Raw genomic sequence first — 27,173 nt, 5'->3', positions numbered from 1 at the left:
ATTGTGCTGAAACTGACAGCATTTTTCCATGCATTTTTAATTCTGTTTCTAAAATTGAATGAATTTTTTTGAGCCAACATATGAACATATTTTTTTTTTATATTAACCATTTGGTCTCCAGTGTTAAGAGTTCATAAGTATTGTGCCTATGAATTATGCCCAGGCAAGTGCTGCTACATTTCATACTTTCAGGATACTTTACATATGCAAATATGAACATTTCCCTTATTTGAAGCATTCGTGATTTTTTCTTAATGTCACAATTATAAATGTAGCGTGAAGTGATCACAGAAGTCCTAGATTTTAGAAAGGCAGACTTCGGCAAACTTAGGAGGCTATTTGGAGAGGCCCTCTGTGACCGGCAACTGGATGATTTGGAATTTCAGGAACAGTAGTGCTTCCTTAAAGAGGCAATTCTCACTGCTCAAAAACAGGTCATTCTCTCAAAGACAAAAAGCAGGAAAGGAGCCAAGAGACCTGCTTGGCTCAACAGGGATATTAGGGAATTATTGAAAAAGAAAAAAAGAAGCTTACAAACAATGGAAGAATGGTTCAGCAACCAGAGAGGAATACACCTATATCACCAGGGTCAGCAGATATGAGACACGATAAGCCAAGGCAGGCATGGAGATAAAGCTGGTAACCAAAATAAAGTACAACAAAAAGTCCTTCTGTAGATACATAGGGAGCAAGAAAAAAATAAGACTCCAATGTGCAACTCCTACTAAATACTGATGGGAAACCCACAGTTGATCCCTGTGAAATGGCAGAACTCCTAAATATATACTTCATATTGGTAGTGCTGAAATCAAATGGGGGCTGTTCACCTAGCCAGAGGCCCAGGGAATATGGGGAAGACAACAGACTACATGCAAGCAACCCCAAATAGGATCTCCTACAATACTTGGACATTTTCAAGTCTTCTGGGCCAGATGACCTGCATTTGAGATCCCTGAAAGAACTGGCTGAGCTTATAACAGCACCACTGGCAAAGTTCTTCAAAGAATCATGGAACTCGGGAGTGGTCCTGGATGACTGGAAGAGGGCCAGCATGTTACCTATCTTTAAGAAAGGGAAGAGGGATGACTCTGCAAACTACAGATTGGTCAGTTTAACTTAGGTCCTGGGAAAAAAAATTGAAAAAATTGTTAAGGAGGCCATCGGTTACAAGCTGGTAACTGATGGGGTATTAAGAAGCAACCAGCATGTCCTTGTTGAGGGTAGACCATGCCTGACAAACCTAGTGTCTTTCTATGACCAGGTAACTAACCATCTGGATGAGGCACATGAGGTTAATGTCATTTACTTGGACTTTAGTAAAGCCTTTGATTTTGTTTCCATGGGATTCTCTCAACCAAACTGGAAGGTAATGGGCTGGACCAGTCTACAGTAAGGTGGGTGGACAATTCATTTAGAGGCCAATCCCAGAGAGTTATAATCAATGGGATGACCTCCACAAACTTGGACCTGTGCTCTTTAACATATTTATTAATTACTTGAATAAGGTGGAAAGCTCAGTGATTAAGTTTGTAGATGAGACTGTAACACAACCCTCCATTTTCTTTATATATATATATATATATATATAAAAAATAAATGCATTCCTTCCCCTTCCCCAACTATTTCTGACTTTTTTTCTTCCTCTCTATTCCCCATATGTAATTATGAGTAAGCTAAGAAATAGGATAAGGTTTAGCATTTTATTTTGGTAGCAAGTTTTTTTTCTCTCTCCTTTGCAAAGAAGTGTCCTGCTATTTTTATATGGATATCCACTGTTTTATATTGTATAATTATTATGTTTATCTTGATTTTTACTGTTTTATGTGATTAATGTTTTACTGATTTTTACTTTTTTTATTGATACTATATGATTTAGGCCTACATGTGTAAGTTAGCATAAGTCATGTTAAGTCATGTCAAGTCCCCATGTTGTGTCCCCTGCCTGGGCATACCTTATTATAACTTGATTATAATTACTGTGTGACTCATGACTTCCCCCTCCCATGTAAAATGGTTCTTTGAGTCAGTGGGTTTCTTTGTCTTCTATTGACAGTCAATAGCAGTAGGTCTAAAAATAGCTCCCCCTGAATGACTGAACCATTAGCTCAATGACCCAACCATCACCCTGCGTTGACCCTCCCTGGCTCGAGATTTGAAAAACAAAGACTGCTGAAGAAACCAGCCAACTCACCACTGCAACACAGACACCTGAAACTGCATGTCCTCACCTGGAGTGCACATGCTCAGTACACCAAGGCTGACCCTTGCCTGGGCATGCCCCTGCCACTAGGGTCATAGAAGGTCTGCCCCTATAAAGAGGGGCAGCTATCGTCAGGACATAAAGCAGAAATATGACCTTGGGGATAGTGCTGAAATCAGCAAACAACAAGAAAGAACCAGCAAGTGATCAAGAGTACCCAAGTTCATGGACTTACGCATGTGTTCTTAGCAGAGAGACATGTAAATCAAGGAAATGCATAGGCAATTTCATGTTAATGAAGTAAACAGTAAACAGGAGAAGCTTGACATGGGAGGAGAAATGGGTGGAACCAAAGTAGAGACATAGGTGGAGTAAATGTATGAACCATGGTGTATAAAATGTGAAAAAAAACTAATGTTCAATGCAGGTCCCCCATTTGTTGTTTTTTGGGACCCTTGTCCAAAGCTGTCTCCATTCTGAATAAAGCTGTTGAAAGGCTGGTGTTTGCTCCCTGCCTGCTCTGGCTAATGAGTTACAGGACCCATGAGCAATTGAACTGTCATCTCCCTAGTCATTGGGTGCTGCATGGAGTCAGGGTCTAACAGACATCTATCTCATCATGTGCGTAATTTACAAATTAGTGATCCCCGTATGTGTATTGGGTGCATGGGTATTGACAACTGATTTTGTCTAATTTTTGGTGTGTATAGTGTGTATGTGCTTGAATTGGTGATAGGTATGCATGTCCTTAGACTGGTAATATTGGATGTGTATGTGCCTGAGTTGGTAGTGTGTGTGTATGCACTGAACTGATTTTTGCGTGTGTATATGTGCAATTGTATAACACCCTCCTATCTAACGGTGCAATTTTGAGATCCTGAGATTTGGTCTGGCCTCACAGGACAACAATACTAAGGTGTGGGGAAACATGGACACATCAGTGAATAGGGTAAAGATCCAGGATGACCTTGACAGACTGGTTTGATGGGTGGAATGGAATCAGATGAGGTTTAAAAGGGAGAAGTGCAGGGTTCTTCATCTGGGTAGGAAGAACCTTCACTATAACTACACAATGGGTGGTGGTCCACTAGCTGGCACAGCATCTGAACAAGACCTGAAAGATGAGCATGAGCCAACAATGCAATGAAGTTGTCAGAAGGGCAAACAGAACACTAGTGTGCATCAGCCATTGTGTTGCCAATAGATCCAGGCAGGTGCTCTTCCCTCTCTATTCGGCATTGGTGAGGCTGCAGCTGAATTACCATGCCCAGTTCTGGGCACCACACTTCAAGAAGGATTTGGATAAGCTTGAGAGGGTACAAAGAAGGGCCACCCATATGATTAGGGGCATGGAGGATAGACCCTATAGTGAGAGACTTAGGGAACTGGGCCTTTTCAGTTTGAATAAGAGGAGGCTGAGAGGTGACTTGATAGCTGCCTACAAGTACATCGGGGTGAGCATCAAGACCTAGGGGAGCAACTCTTCAGGAAGGCACCTCAAGAGAAGACAAGGACCAATGAGCACAAAATAATAGAGGTAAATTTTGGCTGCACATAAGAAACAACTTTTTCTCTGAAAGGGTCACCAGAATCTGGAACACATTTCCAACAGAGGGGGTGCAGTTGCCATTCTTGGAGGTGTTCAAGATGAGGCTGGACAAGTACCTTGTTGAGCTTGTTTCAGCCCAATAACTTCCTGCCCATGGAAGGGGACCAGACTTGATGATCTTGCAGGTCCCTTCCAGTCCTTCGATTCTATGTTTCTATGAATCTTGTCCTCCACACCCACTAGAGGGACAATAATAAATATTGGATAGCTCCTGCCAGGGGATCAGATTAGGATACACATTATGGCTCCATGTGTTTCTCTCTCTCACACTACAATTAGAAATAAAAATGACTAATTACAGAAGATGAAACAGTGCAGCAAGCCCAAGTCCAGGAAGTATAAGACATCTTTGCTTGGTAGCAAAAGTTTTAAGACCACTATCCTGCAGAAATGTAAATTCATGTATATTTTTAAGTCACATTATTTTCTGTGGAAACTATTCACTGAAAGAAAAATTAACACATGTCAAAGTGCTTTCATAATAGGCCTAGACTAATGATAAACATGCTTAAAATTAAAGTCACTGAATGGTGGATTAGTTCTATTTCATATGATCAGTAGCACATCCACATTCTTCACGTAAAGCATGATAGCCATTATACTCAAATAACCCAGCAATCAACATCAATAAAGCTCAGTGTGTAAATGTTAAAAGAATTAGAAAACTGGCACAATTTTTAAAATTAGCCATAAAAGGCAAAATCAGCATTGTGGGCTTTCATCAGAATTTGTACTAGACATGGTGTGGTTCAGAATTTTCATGGATGATGCAAAAGTAAATATAAAATCATGGATGATCACATTTGTGAATGGCATACAAAATGGTAAATCATGGACAGACGCACAGAGGCATGTGGATTACACAGGCACATTCAAATAAAATGCATTTTAAGACAGAATGCAAGTTTACACAACATTGAACAAAGAAATCTGGCCATACTTACAGTACATGGAACTGTATCCTAAGAAAAACTTTCTCAGAAAAGGACCTACACATCATAGTGAAGAATAGATTCATCATGATCTCCCAGTTTGATACTATAACAAAAGGACTAATGTCATCTTTGGGTGTATAAATAGCAGGATAGTGAATAGTATTAGGGAGGTGATTTATTCTGTGATGGTACTGAAGAAAATGACTGTGGGACACTATGGCTATGTACAGACATTCAGGAGGTTAAATCAGATTCAAAATGACTTCCCCATTTAAACTTAGCTCATCCCACTGCTGACCTTACACTTACAGTCCTGGTCTCAGCAACTGGCAATCAATCTAAACTGTAACAGAAGTTCCATGCATGCAAACCGGTTAAAAAATTGCAGAACCCAATCTAAGATAAACCTGGATCTATGTAGTATCAGACTCATTTGACTTAGACCAAACCAATACATAGAACTTTTTTTTGCTTCCCCTGTGCAGTCCCAGGGCTGGGAAAACCCAACCATTGGCCCAGATTAGGGTTGGGCTTTTCACTCCCCCTTTCCCCTGCATTGGGCTATTTTTTGCTCCCTTGGCACCTTGCTCCTCACCCAGCCAGTGGTCTCAACCCCCATCCTACAGGTGGCTCTGGGTGCAGCTGCTTTTGTCAAGTCCTCATGGGGGGTAGGGCAGAAGGGATATGTTCACTATGGGGGACCCCACTGCACCCACAGCTTGTGCCTGCTCACCCTACCCCACCCATGCGTTGTGACTCTTCCCTCTACCCCTCGTGGGTCAAGCCTACCCCCCCACCCCACCTGTGGGTCACTCCTACTTCCTCTGTGGGACCCACCTGTGGGTCACTCCTAGTTTGGCTCCAGTGGCGCAATCCATTGGTAGGGTGGGGAGGGTCATGCCTGTTTCCCTCTCCCCCACCCCACCCCACCCCACCCCACTTGTAGATCTGACCTGTCCCTCTACACCACCCATGTGTCACATTTCCCCCCATCTGCTGGCAGACCCTCGATTTCCTCCAGCCCTGCTGGACCCCCAAACCTCCTACTAGCCCCCACCCCCGCATCCTGACTTACCTGGTAAATCAGGATGGTCAGTGATTTTGAAATAATTTAACCTCCTCCTAATGCCACTGAATGTTTGTACTTGACGTATAAAGTTCCAGTGCCTGTATATGAAAGGGAATGCTGAAAAGGAGGGACAGTGCAAAAAGGAAAAAATGATTCATGGACTAATGGAAATGTTTTATAAGCCCCTAGATAGGATAAGGGTGATGTTGTAGCTGTGGTGGTTCAGAATTATGAGGCAAGAATTTCTTAGGATGATAGCTTTTATTGAACTAACTTTTTATTGACCCTTGGCAGATGTTAAAAATAATGGCTGGGTGGTATCTCATCTCTGATCCAATTGTGCCATTATTTTAATGGGACTCTTGCAACCAAATCGGGGCTAGCAAGTTTCTAATCCAGGGAAACCCATGGCCCTGCAGCTTCCAGTCTCCAGAGTTGGGGTGGGGAGGGGAGGGTAGATATATCAGCTGATGGACTTCTGGCTCTGCACTTAGAGCCATAAAGTACAATGCCATGCAAGACTGCAGTAGGTAACTGTTAACCAAGCTCCATCATATAGCTCGCATTGGGCTGCATGACAGGGCTACACTGCCATAAGTTCAGTTTAAGGTCAGATAGAAACCAGCCACAAAAATGTTCCATAGATTTTATGGAACATTTCTGTAGCTGGTTTTTCATCTTGTCATTCTGTTGCCCTGTGGGGTCAGGCCAACTCTCATGATCTCAATATTGAACTGTTAGACAGGAGGGTGTGGTGTACAATTGCACATGCACACACTCAAAAATCAATTAGGTGCATGCATACACACTAGGCGCATGCACACGCTCTAGGTACATGCATCTCCACCAGGCATCCACACACACACTTCCAATTCAGGGACATGCACATCCAAAATTACCAGTCTAGGCAAATGCACACCTATCACCAATTCAAGCACCTACACACACTACACAGACCAAAATAAATTGGACCAGAATCTATTACCAGTACCTGCACACCCAATACACATACACGGATCACTGGTTTGTATATCATATACACAGTGACATACATGTATATCAGTTCACATACATACCACTCACCTACATATACACACAAGCGAGTTCCTAACTTGGGTGTTGTGGTGTGTATGTATGTGTTTGGTGTACTTGGGATACCTGGGGAGAAGTTAAGGTAAGAGAGAGAGATGAAAGTGTAGGGGGTGAAAGTTGCTGGGACCAGAATTAGAACCAGTAGACTAGCAAGAGAGCTGGGATGAGAAACTGCGGCTTGGAGTTACTTTAGGTTACTCCTGGTGGAGACTGAGGTGAAAGTTGCAGGGCTGGGATTAGTACCGGCAGACTAGAGGGAACTTGGGGTAACTTATGGTTAATTGGTATTAATTGAAAGCAGAAAGCAACAGGGCTGAGAGCCTGCAGAAAAGGGACAGAGGGGAGCTGAGAGGTGGCAGGAAAGAGGAGACAGGAAAATGGAGAGAGGGGGGAATGAGTTGGAGCTGACAGGGAGAGAGAGAGAGAGAGAGCGAGCGACCGGAATTTAAGATGGGGAAGGGACCAGGGCTCAGGAAAACACAAACCAACTCGGGGTTACAAATTCTAGTGGTTTTATTGAACAGGGGAGATGGTGACATGATATCTTATTGGTTCCTTTGCATGCAGGCGCACGCGCGCGCACACACACACACACACACACACACACACAGAGACAATGGCATCAGGGGTTAAAGAGGCTTGATGCAGGGGCTGAAATCTGAGAGGAGAGAGATAGATTCCAAATTGGAGGAGGAAATATGCGGGTGATATCTACCTATCCCAGGCTGAAAGTGGGTCCTCAATGGCCAGTCGGGGTCTTCTTGAGCTCGATGTTGTCCAGAAGAGGTCACCAGCAGGTACTCTGGGATGGATAGGTGGTGTGGCATGGTGCTGGTCCAGATGGAAATGGCATTCCCAGCACAAGGTTTTGTGCTGTTTTGGAAAATATTCTTTAGTTGAGTACAGGTTACTGAATAACTAGGTAAAATTTAAGTGCCTCACTTATACAAGAGGTCAGATTAGATCAGTCACGGCCAAACATTTTGGCAAGTGTGCTACATATTAAGCCCCATGCTCTCCCTGAGTGCAACTCTAATCCCCTTCCCCTGCATAATCTTCTGCTCAGCTTTCTACTCCCTGTCCAGTCTGCTGCTGTGCTTTCTTCTCCTTGCCTAATCTACTGCTCTGCTTTCTGCTCCCTGCACTATCTCCCCCATGATGTCTGCCCCGTCCCTGATGTGCCATGTGCCGCACACAGGCTCACGTCACTTGTGGCACTCATGTCATGGGTTGTCCAGCCTGGATTAGACAATCTAAAAGTCTCTGTACATTTTAGAATTATAAATCCATTGCTTCCTTTACCTGATGGAAATATCTGACTTTTTCCCCAAAGCAGATGCATCCATCTTGTCACTAAATTGGCTGTGAAAATACCCAGACACCATAGTAGTTAAAAGTCAGCACATTGTTGCAAGGGCTGTCTCTATTTTTTTATCCCAAATTTAGAATTTTCTTTCCTTGTTTCATTGCTTTTTAATAATTTGAAAATGTCACAGTCATTGCCTGTAAATATCACCAAATGTTTGCGTGCTACTGTTTCCATGATAATTTAGTTAGGATTAAATCAATCTCAGTCTTGTTGAGAGAAAGAAAGATAGAAATTCTTCTAACTTCAAAGGAATAAATATCTGAGTTTATTTCTTGGGGAGAACCCTTTCTCAGTGGTGCTCAAAGCTGCAGAGTGATTGCATAAACCATTAGCAGATGTGTGGAATAACTTTAGTCTGGTGCTTCCGCTCAGTGCTCTCAGTTTTTACCTTTGTATTTATGGTTTAATATCACTTAGCATAATAAATAAATAAATAAATATTTAGACATAGGCAGGATAGCAAGAACTAGTTCCTATCCACCCTGGATTAGATGACCTCAAAGTCTCTATCTTGCAAAATCAGAGTCCAATTCTTTCCACTTTTATTAATTTATTTTGTCTCTAAAATGGAATTAAGATGCTTAAAACAAGGAGATAAATACTATAAAAATATGTTCTACCTCATTTCTCTTAAATGTACAATTACTCCAATCTAATCCCCCGCTTCTGCCCTCTTCCCTATCCCTCCGCTCCCTAAACACATGGTGGGTGGAGTAACAGGGGAAGGAAAGAGAACAAGCAATAAAATAGAAATAATGGCTCAATGAAAGAATATTATCCTGGTCAACATGAGGAACAGAACTGAGGAACTCTAATGTTAAAGAAGCTTCCAACAAACTGAACGCAATTCTTCGGCCATCGCCAGTATCAGTCAGTTCCTTTGTGGGCATGTGGCGAGCTTTGTAACACATGCTCACCCATGACCTACATCTACTACTTATCTGCATGATTGCTGCTACCTCCACATTTCTCTTTCTTTCAGCCTGGACCCTCCGGACTCTTCTGTTCTGCTTGATGGCTACTATTTGTCAGAACCCCTTACAGCTGTTATGATATCTTCTGCACCCATGGGATCATGTTTCTGATGCCCAAGTAGGTTTATTTGGTTCCACAAAAGGTTCTTTTGTTTCTTTCCTTGGGTCCATTTTTGTTAATGGAGAGTGTGCCTATCTGGCCTCGGACATCCGGTCACGTGCGACTCTGGCCCGGATTTTCGATGGTGTTCGCCTTACCATCCCCTGTGGTCTGTCGGGAAAGTGTTCACTTCTGGTGTGGTCTTCTCCAATCTCTCCTGCCACGACATTGAATATTCTTTCAGTGGAGGGTCCAACCACTTGGGGGTCTCCCGATGGTGGAACGTTTCTCCAGCGGTCTTCTGAAAGGCTCCACCTCCCCTGTACCTCACCCTTACACCAAGCCTTGACAGACCCCGGTTGTCCTCCCAGCCAGGTTCCTGACCGTTGAGACCCTGAGTACTATTGAAGGGGGTGACCCTCTCCGCTGAAGCTAAGCAGCCTGAAGTATCCTGCCCGGGTTGCAAAGCCACCACCTTTTCCCTAAGGCTAGCAAACCAACCCCAGGGTTTAAGTAACAGCAAAGCTCCAAAAGAGCTCTACCCCTCAGCCCTGTCAAAAGGGGGAAACATAAAACACAAAGAAAACCACCATTACACTCTGAGGGACTGTTCCCTTGCCAGGCCCCCTCTTCCTAGTTGCCGACCACCCGCCCTTCGGCACTATGGGTCTGGATTAGGCCCTGTATGTGGCCAGGGTAGCCTGCGGACTCCACCACCTGCCTCTTCTCCCCCGTCATCCAGCCTTTTACTACTTTGGGCCACCTGTGGTCCTCCGGTGGACACCTGTCCCCTTGTTACTTGTTGGATTGGCGCCGCGGCACTGACGACCATGCTTCACAGCTCCTCACACTGCCCTTGCCTCCTGTTTCCCACCTGGTGTGCCTCTCTGGCTTTCCTGGTGCCCTCGATGGTCCTCCTGGTCTGGCGCAGGGAGTTGTGTCAGCCTTTCCAGCCCTTCTGTTGCCACCACTGATGTCGAAGTCCTTCTGTGCCCCTCTGCTCCAATGCCTGGGTTCCCAGTCATGGGGAGCTGCCTCTGGCTCTTGGCTCTTCTCGCTGCACCCAGCAGTTTCTGGCTTGCAGCTCATGCTGCAGGGTTCTTCTCCACCGGAGGAAGCAGCCTCCAGCTCTTCTCACTCCTGTGGGAGCTTTGGAGAGACACTTCCTGCTGGTGCCCTTGCCAGCACCACTGTCCTCTCTTCCTCTTAGCCGGAGGCCCGTTTTATTTCTGCTGGCCAGCGATCGCTGATGACATCACTGGATTGCAGCTGTACAAAGGCATGGCTCATGATCCGCACGGGTCCCTCCTCGTGTTCCGGTTTCGCCATGGGTCCCGTTGCAGGTAAGTGTTTCCCTTTACCCTTGCTTGTTCCTTCTTTCCCCTCTGTGGGTTCCTGTCCCCGGGCTTCCCCTTTTGTATTTTGGGTTTCTCCCATGACAGAGAGCATTAAAAATGTAAGAACATGAGAAGTACCATACTTTTCTTCAACAGCTGTCCCTGTTTTTTTGTTTGTTGCCCCTCATAATCAGTTGTTATGCTTGTAGTGGCCTTCATAACTGAAGGAGGCTTATAGATTTCTTGGGGGACCTAAGCCCCCTGTCCTTTGCATAATAAATAGGCCCGTCTCCAACAATAACATGAGGGGATGCTTTACAAGGAAAACATATGAATGGTATTTGTATGCTGTCCTTCTAAAGCATCTCTGCCTGTCACTGTTGGAGACAGGCCTATCTGTTATGCAAAGGACAGTGGGCCTAGTCCCACCAATAAATCTATAAGCCTCCCTCAGTTATGGAGATCACTAGAAGCTTCACAACAGATTATGAGGGACAACAAAGAAAAAAACCCAGGGACAATAGATCATTTTAGATCCCCTAAAATGATCTAGTCTCTTTTGTACTCTCACTGACATTCACCATCATCAGTGTTCCAAAGGTGTTCAGTCATACTGTTGTTTTGTTCAAGTCTCTGACTAGTCTTTTGCCTCACTGGGCCACTACTCTATGTAACTTGTCCCCCAACCCTGCAAAAAAAAAAAGACTAAAACTACTGTACTTGTACAAGGCCATGAAGGCAGCCTGTAACAGAGCTGTCTTTGAACTCCAGCCTTCAAAGACCAAGCCTTAAGCACAAAGTGATCTTCTATCAGCAAACATGTTTTGTTAAGATGACAAAGCAGAGAATACACAGCACCTTCTTGCTACATTTCTATTTCATATTTTTTGCTTCTACCAAACTATTATAAATGACCTGTCTTCAAAATAAGATTTATTGGTCAGCCCACTGCAGGGGTCCCTAAGCAGAAGGTGGCAGAAGTCTTGTGCAACTCGCTGCCCAATAAATCAAAACACAAGAGCAATATTTGAGCAGAAGAATGACATGCAGCCACAGCAGGTGGTGCAGCCAGGGACTAACTTGGGTCATTTACTAAAATGAAAATGCTAGGTATCAGCCCTAGCTTCGCTAACACATTAACACTTCCCAGAGCTACCCGCTCACACTTTATCCATCCAAAAAACAAGAGCAGGAACAGGCTTTTTTCCTAAAATGAATGGCCCAATGAACCTTTCCATTTGCTGGGGCTTTAGGTATCAGAGTCATTGCTTGTTGCAACTATATGAAGCAAAGCAATCCCATTTTTCAGTGTGTTGTACCAAGTCTTGCCAGACTTAGTGCTGAGTTATACAATGAAGTTAAATTTATTTTTATACAGTGGCCTTCATGCAAAGTATAAAAAACACTTTGCAGAGATGTAGATCAGAGAGAGAACTTTGCAGATGCAAATGCAGCAATCATAAAGGCAGTAAAAGAAAATGATGTACGAACTAGTAGTAGAATAAAAGGAAAGAAAGCAGCAGTCTAAAGAGACGTGCTGTGTTTCTCTATTGATGTCCAAGGAGGAGTTACATCTAAGTTGATCCACAGTCATACAAATGACAGTCACAGCGCTGATGCTAACAATGGCTATTTAGGCTCAGGTGAAAGAAATTAATTATAGAACCAGCCTCCATTTTATAACATCTTCACAGGAGCCAAAGCTAGCACTCCTTAAAAGGGGATGAGAGGGACAGGCTTACTGCTTTTAAATGACTGTAATAAAGGCAAATAGTTTTCAATCAGGAGGAAAAGCAGGTTCACAATGTAAGATTAGCTGAACATAATTGTGCTTCTAGAAATAAGTGTGATTGCACTGGTCTTCTGAATCATTCCTTTGGGATAAAAGGAATAGAAAGGGGCACGCAAAGGAGCAAAAAGATAAAAGGGGAGCAGTACAATGTTATTGTTACTGGCTGGGTTGTAAAAATCCAAAGAATAGTTTCCAGGACCATCTATTGAAACATAAAAGGGCTGCTGTATGATAAAAACTAGACATAGCCATTCTCTCAAACTATATTCCCCTAAATAATAATATAAATTGCTATTAACAGTTTGGAAGGCAAATTGGCGATACTCAAGTAGCGTACAAGGAGCAAAACAGCTGAATCATTACTTACAAAGTATAGAGATTAGAGGTGGCAAAAATTCCCAGAGCAAATCACAAGGTAGAAGGAGTGTGAGTTTGCAAGCCAAATCATGAAGGGTAAGAAGCAGAGCAGAGGGAAAAAAAGATGCTGATTATAATATCACCAACCCATTATTATGCCTCACCAGTATTTATTTTATCTTAGTCTATTTTTGTGACCCTATCTAAGCCACGTCTACAATGCAATTAGATGTTCAGCTGTAGGTGTGTAGAACAATCCCAGGTAGGTGTAATCTAGCTAGTTCAGATTCCAGTAACAGTGAAGATCTTGGGGTGTAGACTTCAGCAGCTGATTATGCGCCAAGGTCTTCAGCTGAATATACCCAGCCCATATAGGGACTGCCGCAGCTTTGTTGCTATTAGTATCCAGCTAAGCTAGATAAAGGTAAGCTTGTGTATCTCTGCACATGCTATCTGCAACTGCACTTTCCAAATAGTGCAGACTAAGCCAAAACCTGTTTTTAGAGGAACAGGCCTGAATTCTGATGGGCTGTAAAGTCACTTTACACTGCTTGGACTCAAAATGAGTCAGCGCATTTGACGAGCAAATAAAGTGGCCTTAGTATAAATGAGAGTTGGGTTCACAGTGTTTGAAAGAAATATTTCTGTAAAACTGTAACGTTAACACAGGGGCTAGAGTGAGCACTGAGAACCAATATGAAATGCACTGGTTCAAGGAAAATGTCTACCAGATGTATTTGTGTTAATTAAAAAAAAAGACATAATATGGAAAATTATGACCAAATTCTTTGCTGCTTTGTGCCTTGTTTAGTTATTTATAAACATCGCAAAAACAGTGCAAGTGAGGGTGAAACACATATTCTGATAGCATCTTGGAACCTCTGTATATAAGAGTAATTGACTGCCCTAATGTACAAGGAGTTTGTCAATCAGCCGAATGGTATTTAACTGTTAGACAGCTTGAAGAGATTTGAATCATATATTCTGTCAATCCATGCAGATTCATTTTTGGAATATATATTAAAAAAATCTTTAGAATTTTAAAAAAATCTCTTTATTCTAGAAAGTTGGATCAAGCTATCTGTAAAGCATAGATAATAATGTTCACATAGCTTTAAAATATTTTGGCACCTTTAAAAAGCTCAGCAGAAAAGATAAATATTAGTTTAGTATTAATCTTTTTACCTGTTGTTATTGTACTGAAAGTTGATGGACATACGCATACCTAAGGAGATGGTTCACTATTCTCTCTTGTAACTGTTCTCCTGGATTTTGCAGCCCTGTTTAATGTACTGTTTTGGGGCTCTGTTTTTTTCCCCCTTTTTCAAAATAGTAAGAAATAAAAAGTAAACTATAAAACTGAGAAGTATATAAAGGATACCAATAACAACTGGCTCTTACGCAGAACTTTCACCTCTAGATCTAAGTGCTTTAAAAAGGAGACAATTGTTCCTATGAAGCAACACACTTTGCCATTAGTTACCAATAGAGATTTTACCAAAATCTGAGCCCAGAATAGTTATTAGAGTAATTCCACAGAAGGCACTGGAGATAGCTTGAGACAGTATAGTCTTTCTATAGATGGATGAAATAAAAGACAAGTATTTAAGGGTAAAATTTTCAAAAGTGCTTAAATGAGTTAGAGCATAAGTCTCTTTTTCCAAAAATGTTTCAGATTTACAGTCTCAAGGGCATTTGCACATTTATACAGATGTTCTTTATATGGGTTTTGCATACCACACTGAGATGTGGAGTGGGCAGGTGAGGAAGTATGCAGTGATAGATACTTACTGGGTCACAGGGAAGCGTGTAACACACGAGCTGGCAAAGTATGGTCCACAGGCCAGCCCCAGCCCACCAGGCACTTTCATTTGATCTGCAGAGCCTACCAATAAATTGTACCGTGCCCAGCCCTTCTTCTCACAAGGGTGGGAAAGAGGCCCCCCACCCCCCCCAGCGTACCCTATTTTGCCTTGCTCCCACTTTTATGGGTGGAAGGGCCTGGACCAGCTAGCGCACAACTTCCAGGTGGGGCTGCTGCTGCCACTGCTGCAGCTCCTGGGGGACCTGCTTAATTTCGCCAGCATCCCGCTCACTCCAGGTACGAAAGTGTCAGGGGCAGGGAAAGTGTTGGAGGGGAGTTGCAACTTGGCCAGGGTAGGGAGCATGGGGCTGGTGGCAGTGCAGAGCCCATGCCCGGGGGGCAGTGGCAGCACACAGCTTGGATCGGCAGGGTGTGGTTGTGAGGGAGTGTGAGGGAGTTTGGGGACCCTCCACACACTCCCCCATAGTGCATAGCTTCCTCTGGTAGCAACAGCAGCAGCAGAAGGGGGCGCTCATTCCCAGCACAGGTGCTGGTGCCCAGAAGCACATGGCTCTGGCCCACACTACACATCACAGTGAGAAGTGCAGCTACGCCAGACCACATCTATCACTAGGGCTGAATGCTATGAACATGCAATTCCTGCAGTCACATGTCACTGGAGGGAAGCACCATGTGCTGGAGCTGGCTGCCTACCCTGCCCCCTGCTGCACAGAGCCCAGGACTCTGCCAGAAGTGTTAAGCATCCCTCCAGCTGAAATAATTGCCCACCCATGATGTAATAGCTTGTAGCTAAAGAGACACAATAGTTACACTGGTTTATTTTATTCTAGTGTATAATTTTACCCATTTTTCCCACAGTACTTCTCAACTGGATTCACATAAGTTACACTGGTGTACGGCTGTACATTTTTTGTACCACTTCTTATTTGCACCACTGCAAAGGTTAATTGTATGAAGAAAAGAATTGTGTGTCCAAGCTCTATGTCACATTGAAAGTCAATGGGATCTAAGGAGGCTGTTGAACCTTTCACCTAATGCAACTTGCTGAAAACAGAGACCCCAGTCTTCAGCTGGTGTAAAATCAGTGTAGCTCCACTGGCTCCACTGGCACTTAAACTATATTGAAGTAGGTTGGGTAAGGATCTGGCCCAGAGTTACATTTGCAAAAATTCATGAGGAATCTGTGTAGATGTCCCCTTTTTAATAGAGCTCATCATTGCAAAATATTATAAGAAAAAGAAATCCTGTTACTTCAGAATTCTTAAACCGTGAACCTATTTGAGAACTGGACTGTTGAGATTACCCCACCTGAAAGATGTAAAGTAAAGATTTTCAAAGAAGAGCAAAATCTTACAGTTATTGGGGGGGGGGGGGGGGGGGGGGGGGGGGGGGGGGGGGGGGGGTTTGGGGGAAAAGGAGAGGGGGGGGGGGGGGGTTTGGGGGAAAAGGAGAGGGGGGGGGGGGGGGTTTGGGGGAAAAGGAGAGGGGGGGGGGGGGGGTTTGGGGGAAAAGGAGAGGGGGGGGGGGGGGGTTTGGGGGAAAAGGAGAGGGGGGGGGGGGGGGTTTGGGGGAAAAGGAGAGGGGGGGGGGGGGGGTTTGGGGGAAAAGGAGAGGGGGGGGGGGGGGAGGGTTTCCTGTAGCATAGGAAGTCTGGGATGTGGTCAGCATTTCTAAAAAGAGTTTCTATAATTGAGCCCAGATTTGTTGGCATGCTCCAGGTGGTTTATATTGCTCTGGGGATATAAAATAGCCATAAACTCAGTGGAGCCAGCCAGTTAAGATGAGTTCATAGCTATTTTGTATTGGCAGTGTGGCATGTACCAGTGATTCTGGCCCCTGGAATTTATCATAAATTCTTGTAAAACATTATGGCAAAGGTGCATTGTTACTTAGAGCTAGAAGGTAGCTGACCACCCCACAAGCATACAAAGGAAAGCTCTTATGCCACTGCTCAGAGCTTATTGTAACCACTGTCCTTGTATTCAGAGTACAAGGATTGTGCACTCTCTGCTACTGGTTCTTGCAGGAAATACCAACCTCAAAAAAGGTGGAAAAGAAATCAGGATATAAGCCATGTCTGTGGCAGGCCAACTCCATTAGGTGATGTAGAGGGAGGCACAAACTTCTTATCAGTGGTACAGCAGTGAATATTCTCTCTAAGGAGCCTCTTCCAATGATGACTGTCCATGGTCCAGTATTTCCAGAACTCCAGCTGGCTCCAAAACCTTCCCAGAAGGGGCTAGCGCCTAATATTCATGATCAATCCATTAATTAATATCTCTTGTGAACTACTACTTTTGCCACATATTTGTCAGGGATTTTAAAAAGAAAATGTCAAGGTCATACTTGATGATCAAAACTTATGAGAGACTTTTCTATGTAAAAAGGTTACGTACTATATATGTGAATTATATCTGTTAAAACATAATCTCCTCAACAGCTTATATTATTTATAAGAACACACTCTGAAAGTTATTACAGTCAGGCTAAAATGGTAGATATGTCAGTTATAAAGCGTAACTCAAATTTCTGTGTCAAAAATACAATAAATAAGAAATTGCTTGGCTATTTAGATACATGCCTAAACAAGATTTCAAATTATCTTAACACATTTTCTGAAGTTTTGACACAAAAATTGGACAATTTTGACAGGTTTCTGCTTTAAACCGAAGTCAAGCAAGACGAAATCATTACCCCATGCTATTAAGACATGTTAATTCCCACTAAATATATTAGCCACATTAAAAATGTTTGATGATACAAATCCAGGAATGCCATTCTGACTGACAATACTAAGTTACTTATGCTTTTTGAGAGGACGAGGGGGGAAAAGGCTGAATATTGAGGTATTGAGGACATAGAGTCAGACTTAGAGTGGAAAACCTAATTTTATGGGTTTATTTTGTGTGCTTATTTTATGGGTTTATTTTGTTTGTTATGCTGTGTTTTTGCCCTCTGCATTTAAATATTAGGAAACAATACCAGAACAGTGGGATTCTAAATAACTCTACACATTGACTGAACAAATATACAATGCTTCATATACAATATTCATATATAAAGTCTGTGTACACAGCTACTTTGCCAATGTTCTGATGGTACCTGACATGGAAGACAGGGAGACCCACTCAAGGGATACCAAACTTTTTAAGCAATATCATGCAATTCCTACAGAACATATATTCCTTCCTCTTTACTGTGAAAAGGCTTTCAAAACACAGCAACATTATTAGTATCAAAGCTAAAATTGGCAATACACAACATGCTACAAATTAAATCTGAGAGCTCTTTTACAAGTCCTCTCTATATAATGCATTGTAGGAATCACATCAGCACCTGCAATTGTTCTTTCTGGTGGATTTATATCAACATGTTCTTGATCTGTAGTGTCAGGGTAAATGAGGCAGGATTCCTGGTATTAACACAGGCTGTGGCTCATTGTCTTAAGAAGGAATTATTGATATAAAATTTCTTAAACTTATACTCATAAACCGATTTAAATGTCTTCTATATAGCATCTATCCAGTCAAATAGACCACATTTGGCAATAATCACTCTAGGTCTCTTTGAATTATCTCCCTAGTGTCTTACTATGGCCTTTTTTTCAAGGTGTGAGAGGTGTGAAGGCAGGTATGGCTACCAGAGGCTAGTTAATCATAGTTTATTTTAACTGACCCCTGTCCCTGTCTCCCCAGCTCCATATCTTAAAGGTCCAGGAATTACTTTAAATAGGTTCCACAATAATGATGTATAGTATTGTCCAATTTGCAGTAGCTTATATTCCTTTAAGCCAACAGAACATTTGCACTTCTGTACTATACATCTTTCCATGAAGCTATTTGGGGAAGATGGTAAGAAGCTGATATGATATGCTTGATATTGTTTCTTTTGACCAACTTCTAGAACTCTTTGGATGTGAATGGGAGTTCCATATTTATGTACTATCTCTTCAGGCACTCCCATCATTGGAAATGGGAAATACAGCACATCCACTGTCTACACTGAATTCAGATGATTGTCAGGATACTTTAAGCCATTTAGAATAAACATTTACTGAAATCAAAAGCATGTGCCTCATATATGGTCCAGCACTTACTACATGGGTCCCCTGCCATGCAGTTGTTTGGTATTTGCAAATAATGTATTTTGGCTTCTGTTGTATTTATTGAAACACTTGAAACTGTATTGATATTTCCTCTTTTTTATGTCTTAATTCCTAGCCACTACACAACATTTTTAGCCAGGACTTTCATTTGTATCATTTTCAAAAGGTGGTCTTATAATTCTTAACGAGCATGACAACAGGGAATAACCACCCTTGTGCCATACATTAGGTAACCTTGAAATAGTATTTAAAGTGATGCTGTAGCTGTGATGGTTTAGGAATTATGTGAGAAGTAAAGATTTGTTAGAGCAGGGGAAGGCAAAATACAGCCTGTGAGCTGGATCCCGCCACCGGGCCATTCGATCAGGCATGAGGGGGCCCTCCAAAATGTAGAAAATTTATATTTATCTGCTCCTAACCACCTGTCAAAGATGATAGGAGTCAGGGGCAGTAGGACCCAAGGGGAGCTGGCAAGGCTCAGTAGCAATGCTGGCCTGCCCCAGCCCCCTTCCACCTCCCCCCCAACCAGAAGCCTCTGCCTGCCACAGCTTTCACTGCTTCCCTGCACACCCACCAGCTGCATTGATGGACCACGGGAGCACAGAATCTGTGCCACTATCCCAGGGTGTGTGTACGTGTGTGTCCATGTGTGCACATGTGCATGTGCATCCCTGAAATGAGGGTGGGGGAGAGAGAGACAGAGAGAATAATGAGGGAGGGAAAGACTGTGTGCGCGTGTGTGTGTGTGTGCATATGTGTGTGCACGTGTGTGTGCATGTGGTGAGGGAGAGAGGATCTATATCTCTAGTGGGGCCCCATAACTTGGAATTTGGTGGCAGATCCTGCCTCCAAATTTGTCCTGCCTCCAAATTATTAGCCCCTGTAGGATCTCTGGGATCCAGGTGAAACAGCTCCGTAGGCTTTATGTTTGACACCCCTGGACTAAGTGATTTTCTTTGGTACCTTCCAGCTCTACTTTACCATGATTTTATGTGTTTGCACTGCTAAATTCCTTTATTCTTTCATTTTCCTTTTTAAGTGATCTTCTTTCAAACCATTAACAGCAGAAAACTAATATTTTAAAAAGTGATTTCTTATTTCAGATGAGTAATTGTTTGAGGGCACAGTTTGAGATGCCTGAAGGGGCCCTGTTTTTAGAGATTGTTGGAAAAAAACATACCACAGGCATCAGGCACCACAAGATGAAGCATCTTTGAATGGGCCATTAAAAAGTTGGAAGGAAAAAAAAACAAACACCTTGTCACTTTGGAGCTGCTTTACCACTTTAGAAAACCTCATTAAGCATAAAGTCAATCTCCACTTTCATTGAATGGAAAACAGTATTTTACAACATATTGAAGAAGTAGAATGTTGATAAGCCTGACTTTATTTGCAGTATGTCACGGGGAGAAACAGAGGGGCAGACCCCAAAGAGCCAGGGGGGAACCCTGGGGTCAGGAACCCGCCGGGGAAGGCAAAAGTAAAAGGAAAGAAACAAAAAACTTCTTGCCTGTAGCAGGATCTGTGGCAAAAGCAAAAATGGAGGCGGGACCCGAGCAGCTCGTTAGCCGCGCCTTTATACAGCTGCAGCCAGCGGATAACGCCAGCAGCAGGAGCCAGCCAGCGGATATAAAAAAAGTCACTGGCAAGGAAGCAGGAGAGAGACCTGCAGGGACCTTAACAGGGAGATCCCTCCCAGAGCCCCTAGGAGGGGAAAAGGGGTGGAAAGCTGCCTCTTTCAACACGGGGGAACGCAGCAAAGTCCTCCGCAGGACAACAGGGCAGACCCTACAGTGAGAGATTGCAGGACCTGAACCTATTTAGCCTCCACAAGAGAAGGCTGAGGGGGGACCTGGTGACCGTCTATAAACTCACTAGGGGGGACCAGAAGGGTTTGGGGGAGACGCTGTTTCCCCTAGCGCCCACTGGCATAACAAGGAGTAATGGGCACAAGTTGATGGAGAGGAGGTATAGATTGGACATCCGCAAAAACTACTTCACAGTTAGGGCGGCTAGGAGCTGGAACCAACTTCCAAGGGAAGTGGTGCTGGCCCCTACCCTGGGGGTCTTTAAGAAGAGGCTGGATGCCTACCTGGCTGGACTCATTTGAGTCCCGTTTCTTGTTTTGGGGTTTTGTTGTTCTCCCACCCTGGCGGGGGGTCGGGCTAGAAGATCTACTAGGTCCCTTCCAACCCTAAATCTATGAAACTATGAAACTATGAACAACGCTGCTGGTGCCAGCACAGGGAGCAAGGAAGTTGTCATCCCTCACTCAGACCGGGGACCAGGCCCTGTAAACCAGAAAGAATGGAAGGTGGGTGATGCCAGGGGCTACTAATGGGGAGCTAGAAGGAGCAGCAGCCACCAGGACGCCAGACCAGGTGGGATCGTGGCGGGCTCTGGTGGGCTTGAGAAGATGCCCCAGGTGGGGAATGAAGGGCATAAGCAGTGCAAGGGGCTGCAGAAGACGGATCCCAGTGGCATAGAGCCTCCGTGATGAGAGACAAGTGGGAAGGGCCACCACGAGTCCAGCGAGCCCATAGGTGGGTTGGAGAGTGAGGAGGAGAGCACTGGAGCTGGCAGTCTAGCCAGGTCCCAGTTTATGGCTGCCTAGGGACTTCGGGCATCTGAGGCCTGGCATTGTTGAGCTAGACTCAAGTATAGAGGGCAAGAGGGCCCTCCCCTTTTTGTGCACATCTTCATATTTTATTTGTTGTTGATAACATTTCTTTCATTTCCCACCTTTGGAAGGGTTGTGGTGCAAGGTATCTAGGGACCAGGTGTTGCTTAAGACCAGGAGGTATTACTATCCCCCAGAAGGCCAGGCAGTAGTAAGGCGCTGTAGGCAGAGGTAGGTTAGGCCCCACAGGCTGATACAACCATCTCCAGTGAGCATCTGTAGAGCCCCAACAGTTGGAGAAACTGGCCGAAGGACATCGTGAATCTGTCACGGCAGGGTGTAAGGGCAAGGTAGAGGGGAGGTGGAGCCTCGCAGAAGATTGTCATCCAGCTGTCCCATACTTGAAAAAGCCCCAGCAGTCGGACACCCCACCACTGGAATAAGATACAAAGTCATGGCAGGCAAGATTGGGAGAAAGACTATTCGGGAGAGAGACATCCACTCAGCGGAACAGCAGGAAGGGACAGGCGAATACCCTCAAGCATCCGGGGCCGCGCGGCGTGTTACCAGATGTTCGAGACCAGATGGGCACACAGTAAATAAAATACGAAGCCATGATAATTAGGTTATTCTATTTATAAACCTTGTCTATAGAAAATAATTTATTGGATTCCACATGGGAACCAGAATCTACCCACAAGCATTGTAGGCCTGGTATTTTAATTTTTACTGCCTAAGACAATATGACTTGATCTCATTTTCAATTGCCTTGTCTCCTTTTTCATACAAATGTCTTCTCCCAAGTGATTCTTGCAGTCCTTTGGGATACAACCCTCTGGGTTAAAAAATACTTCTCAAAAATGGTTACAAACCACAAATAGACCAAATATAAAAATGATTTAAACTTACACACACACAAGCTTTCTTCTACAAGGATCAGTTGTATTTCTGATAATCACTAACATAGTTCATAATCACTATAAAGTTACTAAATTAAAATATTGGAGTTGGTAAAATAGAAAAAAAAAGAAATTGTGTTATCTAAAGGGGGTGAGCTCCATTTTACACCAACTCATTTGTTTAAATTAATTTGTCTCGTTAAATCCATCACACAATAAAAATGAAAAGGAAATGCTATAATCTTTATATTTTACTTCATCTTCTAAGTTTTGATCAGTGGTACACAAATTTTTGGCTCTGTTGGCTGGATGAGTGGTGCAGAATTGGTCCAGGGCCCAGATCCAATCCTAAAGTGCAGTTCAGATCCTGTGTATGGGGCCTCATTATTTGTCCTGAGGGGCTTGGAAATTTGGTGGTGGGGAACAGTGATATCATTAATTGTCACAACTCTGCACTGCCAAATTTCCAGACTCTTTGGAAGTTCTGTGGGCCAGATCTCATGGTCAAGTGGATCAGAGGTTGAGCACCCATTTTCAGTGTAATACAAGCTTTTTTGTTGTTGTTAGCACTTGCCAATGAAATAATTCATTTACATTTCAAGATTAAGACAAATGTAGTAAAGGTCTATTACTAAGTGGAGACAGTAAACATTAATACTGATTTTGAAAAGGCAGAATCTTATTTGAATCACCTTTTGTCAGAGTGCAAAACATTTGGCTTATACGGACCATGCAATTTTAGTTCTGAATGAGAATATAAATATGAGATGCTTGCAAATGTTAAAAAAACCCAAATGTTTCACTGGAAGCAGCAGAGTGTTACTTTGACCTGGCTCCACAGTGTCTGTATAGATTGTGTTCTTCAGCAGGACTTTTTGGCACTATAAGCTAAAGCTGAGTCAATCTGCTACTAGATAAAAGTGCCAAAAAAGCCCCACTGAAGCCCCACTGAAGCACTGAAGCACTGAATCTGTGCAGATGTTGAGTGACCCACGTCTAACTAATGTGATGCCTCTTCTGGGCATGCACTGGGCTTGGCATGAGAGTGTGCCAAGTTTAAAGTAAAGCACCATTTTTGTTTCTTTTTAATGTCTGCAAGGAACCTTAGCTGTTAAAGGTACTGATGTATTGTATGCATACACTGTTCCTGGTGCAGTAATTGTAACTCATATAGATATATCCAAAACAGATAACTTGGATGCTGCTAGGAGTGTAGCTGTGGTAGTATGTGTGATAGTAGATGATAACACACTTGAGTACTTACCGAGCTTCTTGCCTACAGGGAGGCATTCCTGGACACCTGGGAAGATGAGGTGCTCTGGTTGGAGCTATCTTGGCACTAGGATCTGGCTTGGCAGCATCAACACCAGTGGTGGCTCCTGCCCACTGAGGCCCCCAGGAATGTGTGCACCTGCCAGCAGGGGCCCAAGCACCAGGTGTGGGAGGCTCTGGCAGACCACCTGCTGGAACACTCCCCCCTGTAGCCCACCTGCCCTGCTGCCCACACACGTCCTAGCCCCTGCCCACCCCTCTGCACCACTCCAGGACATGAACATGGGTGAAAAGTGAAAAGCTTCTCCACTCCTAAGCCACCAGCTCAGCAGCCTGTGATGTGTAGTGGGCTGCTGTCAGGCCAAGGAATGCCCCCAGGGAGGAGCTAGTGCATGGCCAGCCACTTCTGGTGAGTGGTTATGGGGCTGGGATGAGGCTGAGGCAGTCTCTGGCCAGGGCTATTCAGGTTGCCAGTGGGCACGGCAGCCAGGGAGAAATGCAAGATGGGGCGCTGAAGACCCAAGGTCCCCTCCTCTGGTGACAAGTTACTGGGGTGGCAGGGTGGGGCATGTGCATGGGCTTCCAGGGTGCCAAAATGCGGGTCAGCTTCTCAATGAATGGCATGGTCCTGGGGGCCCCGCTGGACTGGTGATTGTGGCCAATCCTGACCACCTATTGGGCCTGAAGGGCCTTGGCCTTCATGCAGCACTGCTTCTCTGATGGGAGTAGCCCTGCCCATGTACCCTGGCTGCTAGGGCCTCATAAATATGGGCATTTGAGTGCCCGCCCTGGGTGAACAGGCTTAGTATTTTCTCCTCACTTCACAGTGCCATAAGTGTGTGCACTTCCTCCCAGGTCCAATTTGCACCCCTGAGGCTGCAGATGGACAGGCATACATGAGCAGGGCTGGGGCTGGAGATGGGAGAGATGGAAGACATGTTGCCCTGCACCAGCTGACTGGGCACCTGCGCAGCTGGCCCTGTAATGCCAGCCCTAGAGGTCTGGCAGATGCACCCCCAACAGGGGCATGTCCAGGGAGTCACAGCTGTATGGCTGAGGCATTTTACCACAGTCCTGAAAAGGGAGAGAGGTGTGGGGTGAACAACAGTAGGCATCAGATGCTGGCCTGGGGTGCACAGCCAGCAGGGGCAGCAATCCTGGGGGATCTCAGGGTTGGGCAAGGTATGCAACCAGGTGCAGCCCTTTGCTACACTCACCTGTTGCCAGAGAGCAGCTTGGAAGGGGGACAGCCCAGGCACACCGAGCCTGTGGGCTGCCCAGGGGGAACACTGGGCCTGCTGGGCTCCTGAACAAAGAGTAGCTCTTGCCATCTCCCTGTAGTGTGTGCCCCAAGGTACAAAATGGCTCCTGGGTTTTATACCCTGAAGCAGGCCAGCAACAGGAGAGCAGGCCATCCAGGAGCCCTGAGGCTGGCCCCTAGTGGCTAGCAGGCACATCAGGGAGGCCACTTGGGTTACTGAACAGTAATGTATCTACATGTGTGTTACTAAGCAGTAACGAATCAGGTGTGAATTTGATACCTGCATGATGTAGATATTAAATTTATGTTCAAGTCAGCATAAACCACCGTATTTACTGCACAGTTAGATGTGTACCCATACTATGCAATAATTTCAGTTACTGCGCAGTAAATGCACACATGTAGACATACACAGTGTTTCCTAGCTCCAGGAGTGCAGATGGATATAATGCTAAGCTAACCTGGTGAGTCCTACTAGGCCCATCCCTAACTCTAATTCCTGAAGCATTAGAAAGCCCAGTGCTAACTCCACCCATCCCAGCAACTCCTTCCTGGACGAACATTAACCCAAGCTCTGGACCTGCCTACAAAGGCAGTGGTCAGGTGACTAGAATAGCCAGGGCTTAGCTACATATATGCCTAGTTTCTGAGCTGGGGCTGGCAACTCAGGCCACCAGACAGTGGGAAAAGGAACAGAGGACAGAGCTGAGTGATAGGGAGCTGGCTGGGAGGAATTAAAGCATCTCCTTGTGAGGCAACATTAGGTATGGCCCTGAGAAGCTGTGGTAGGGCACTGTTGGTGCCTGCTACTTTAAGGACTGAGCCAAACAGCCAGAAGGTGCTTGATTATGGTGGCCATTTTAGATCTCTGGCCGGCTATGTAAACAGAACAGTTCACTGCTGGCAGGCTAGGCAGCATGCAACATCCTGGCAGAGTAAGGGCAGGAGCTGTAGGGGGTGGTTTGGAGGCTCTTGGTCCTGGGCATGACCTAAAACTGCACCCTGCTGGGAGTGGGTGGGCTGGTGGGACTCCCAGTGGTGTGGGAGCCCCCAGGAAATACCAAGCCAGTTACCACCCCAGTGAAAGTGGGTCAGGGTGCCTTAACCCCAGCTTCCACAACTAGGTGGGTTACCCCAGAGAAGGGTCAAGAAGGTGGACCCAAGTTAAAGAGGGGGCTAGAGGCTCAGAGACCTGACTTGAAACCCCTCAACTGGTCAATGCTGGGGCTAGGACTAGAAGGGTTAAAAGGGCCAGGGGCCTACCATGAAGGACTTCCAGAGCTGAGGTCCTGGAATTTCTGACTGGCCTTGGAGGTGAGGCCAGGGCCTGTACGGCCAAAGGTCCCAGGGGGACCACACCTGAGAGAGGGAACAGTTCAGGGAGCTAAGCAGCCCAGAATGAGGGTGGAATAGGCTGCCTGAGTGAAGGGATTTTGTAGGGGTCTGAACTAGAGGATTCTGGGTCCCAGAGTGGTGCTGGTGACGATAACAACTGTGGATGCCATCTGCGAGGCTTGGGCTGTGGTGTAGGGGAGGAACAGAGCCGCAAATAGCGCCCCCTGGCACCGGGGCAAAAAATGAGCAGCCTCCCGCCTAATTAACATCCTAATTAGATATCATCAAGGTATGGCAGGAAAGAAGGTGAGCAGTTGGCCCAGAAACAGGTGGGCGGGCCATTGGTAGACTGGCCCTGAGAAGGCTCCCTGTTACAGAGGCTCATAGATAAATTATAATTAGATGGTCGACCTTTTGTATTCTGGTTGTCTTCCAGGAAGACAAGGTTCTTTGGGTTCTCTTCTATTTATTTAAGTATAAGACTAAAGAAGTGGATGTGGCTGTAGGGGTAGAAAGGAGCCCACAAGAATGCTTGAGTAGTATGCTAGGTTTTGAGTCTGGGCAGAGGCAGTGGTACAAGACAGAAGCAGGCTGAGGCCAAGAAGGCCATAACCTGAACCAGAGAATAGGGCAACAGAGGAGGACTGAGACTGACATGGTTACAGCCTGAGCCCAAAAGAGGTCACAGAGGCAGCTTGAGGCTGAAAGGGCCAGAGCCTGAGCCTAGATAGGGTGACATAGAGAATTAGGGTTGGAAGGGCCCTCAAGAGGTCATCTAGTCCAACCCCCTGCTCAAAGCAGCACCAGTGTTACCTCTCAGCTCCATGTTCTTGGGGAACACTGGCACAGGACACAGCCTGTCTGACTCTCAAAGATTTTTCCCTCCTCTACCTGAATAAGAACTGATTACTAAAGACAATGAAGATGTGGTGGGAGATGCACCTAAAGCCCTCCAGATAAGGGAGCAACTCCCTTGTCTTATTTGCATCTGAGATGGAACCAGATGACAACTCATTTAAATG

The sequence above is a fragment of the Gavialis gangeticus genome, unplaced genomic scaffold (genome assembly GCF_001723915.1).
Source record: "Gavialis gangeticus isolate Ggan-Ray unplaced genomic scaffold, GavGan_comp1, whole genome shotgun sequence".
Classification (NCBI taxonomy): domain Eukaryota; kingdom Metazoa; phylum Chordata; order Crocodylia; family Gavialidae; genus Gavialis; species Gavialis gangeticus.
The sequence above is the reverse complement of the archived record's forward strand: the minus strand, read 5'-3'. Positions refer to the sequence as shown.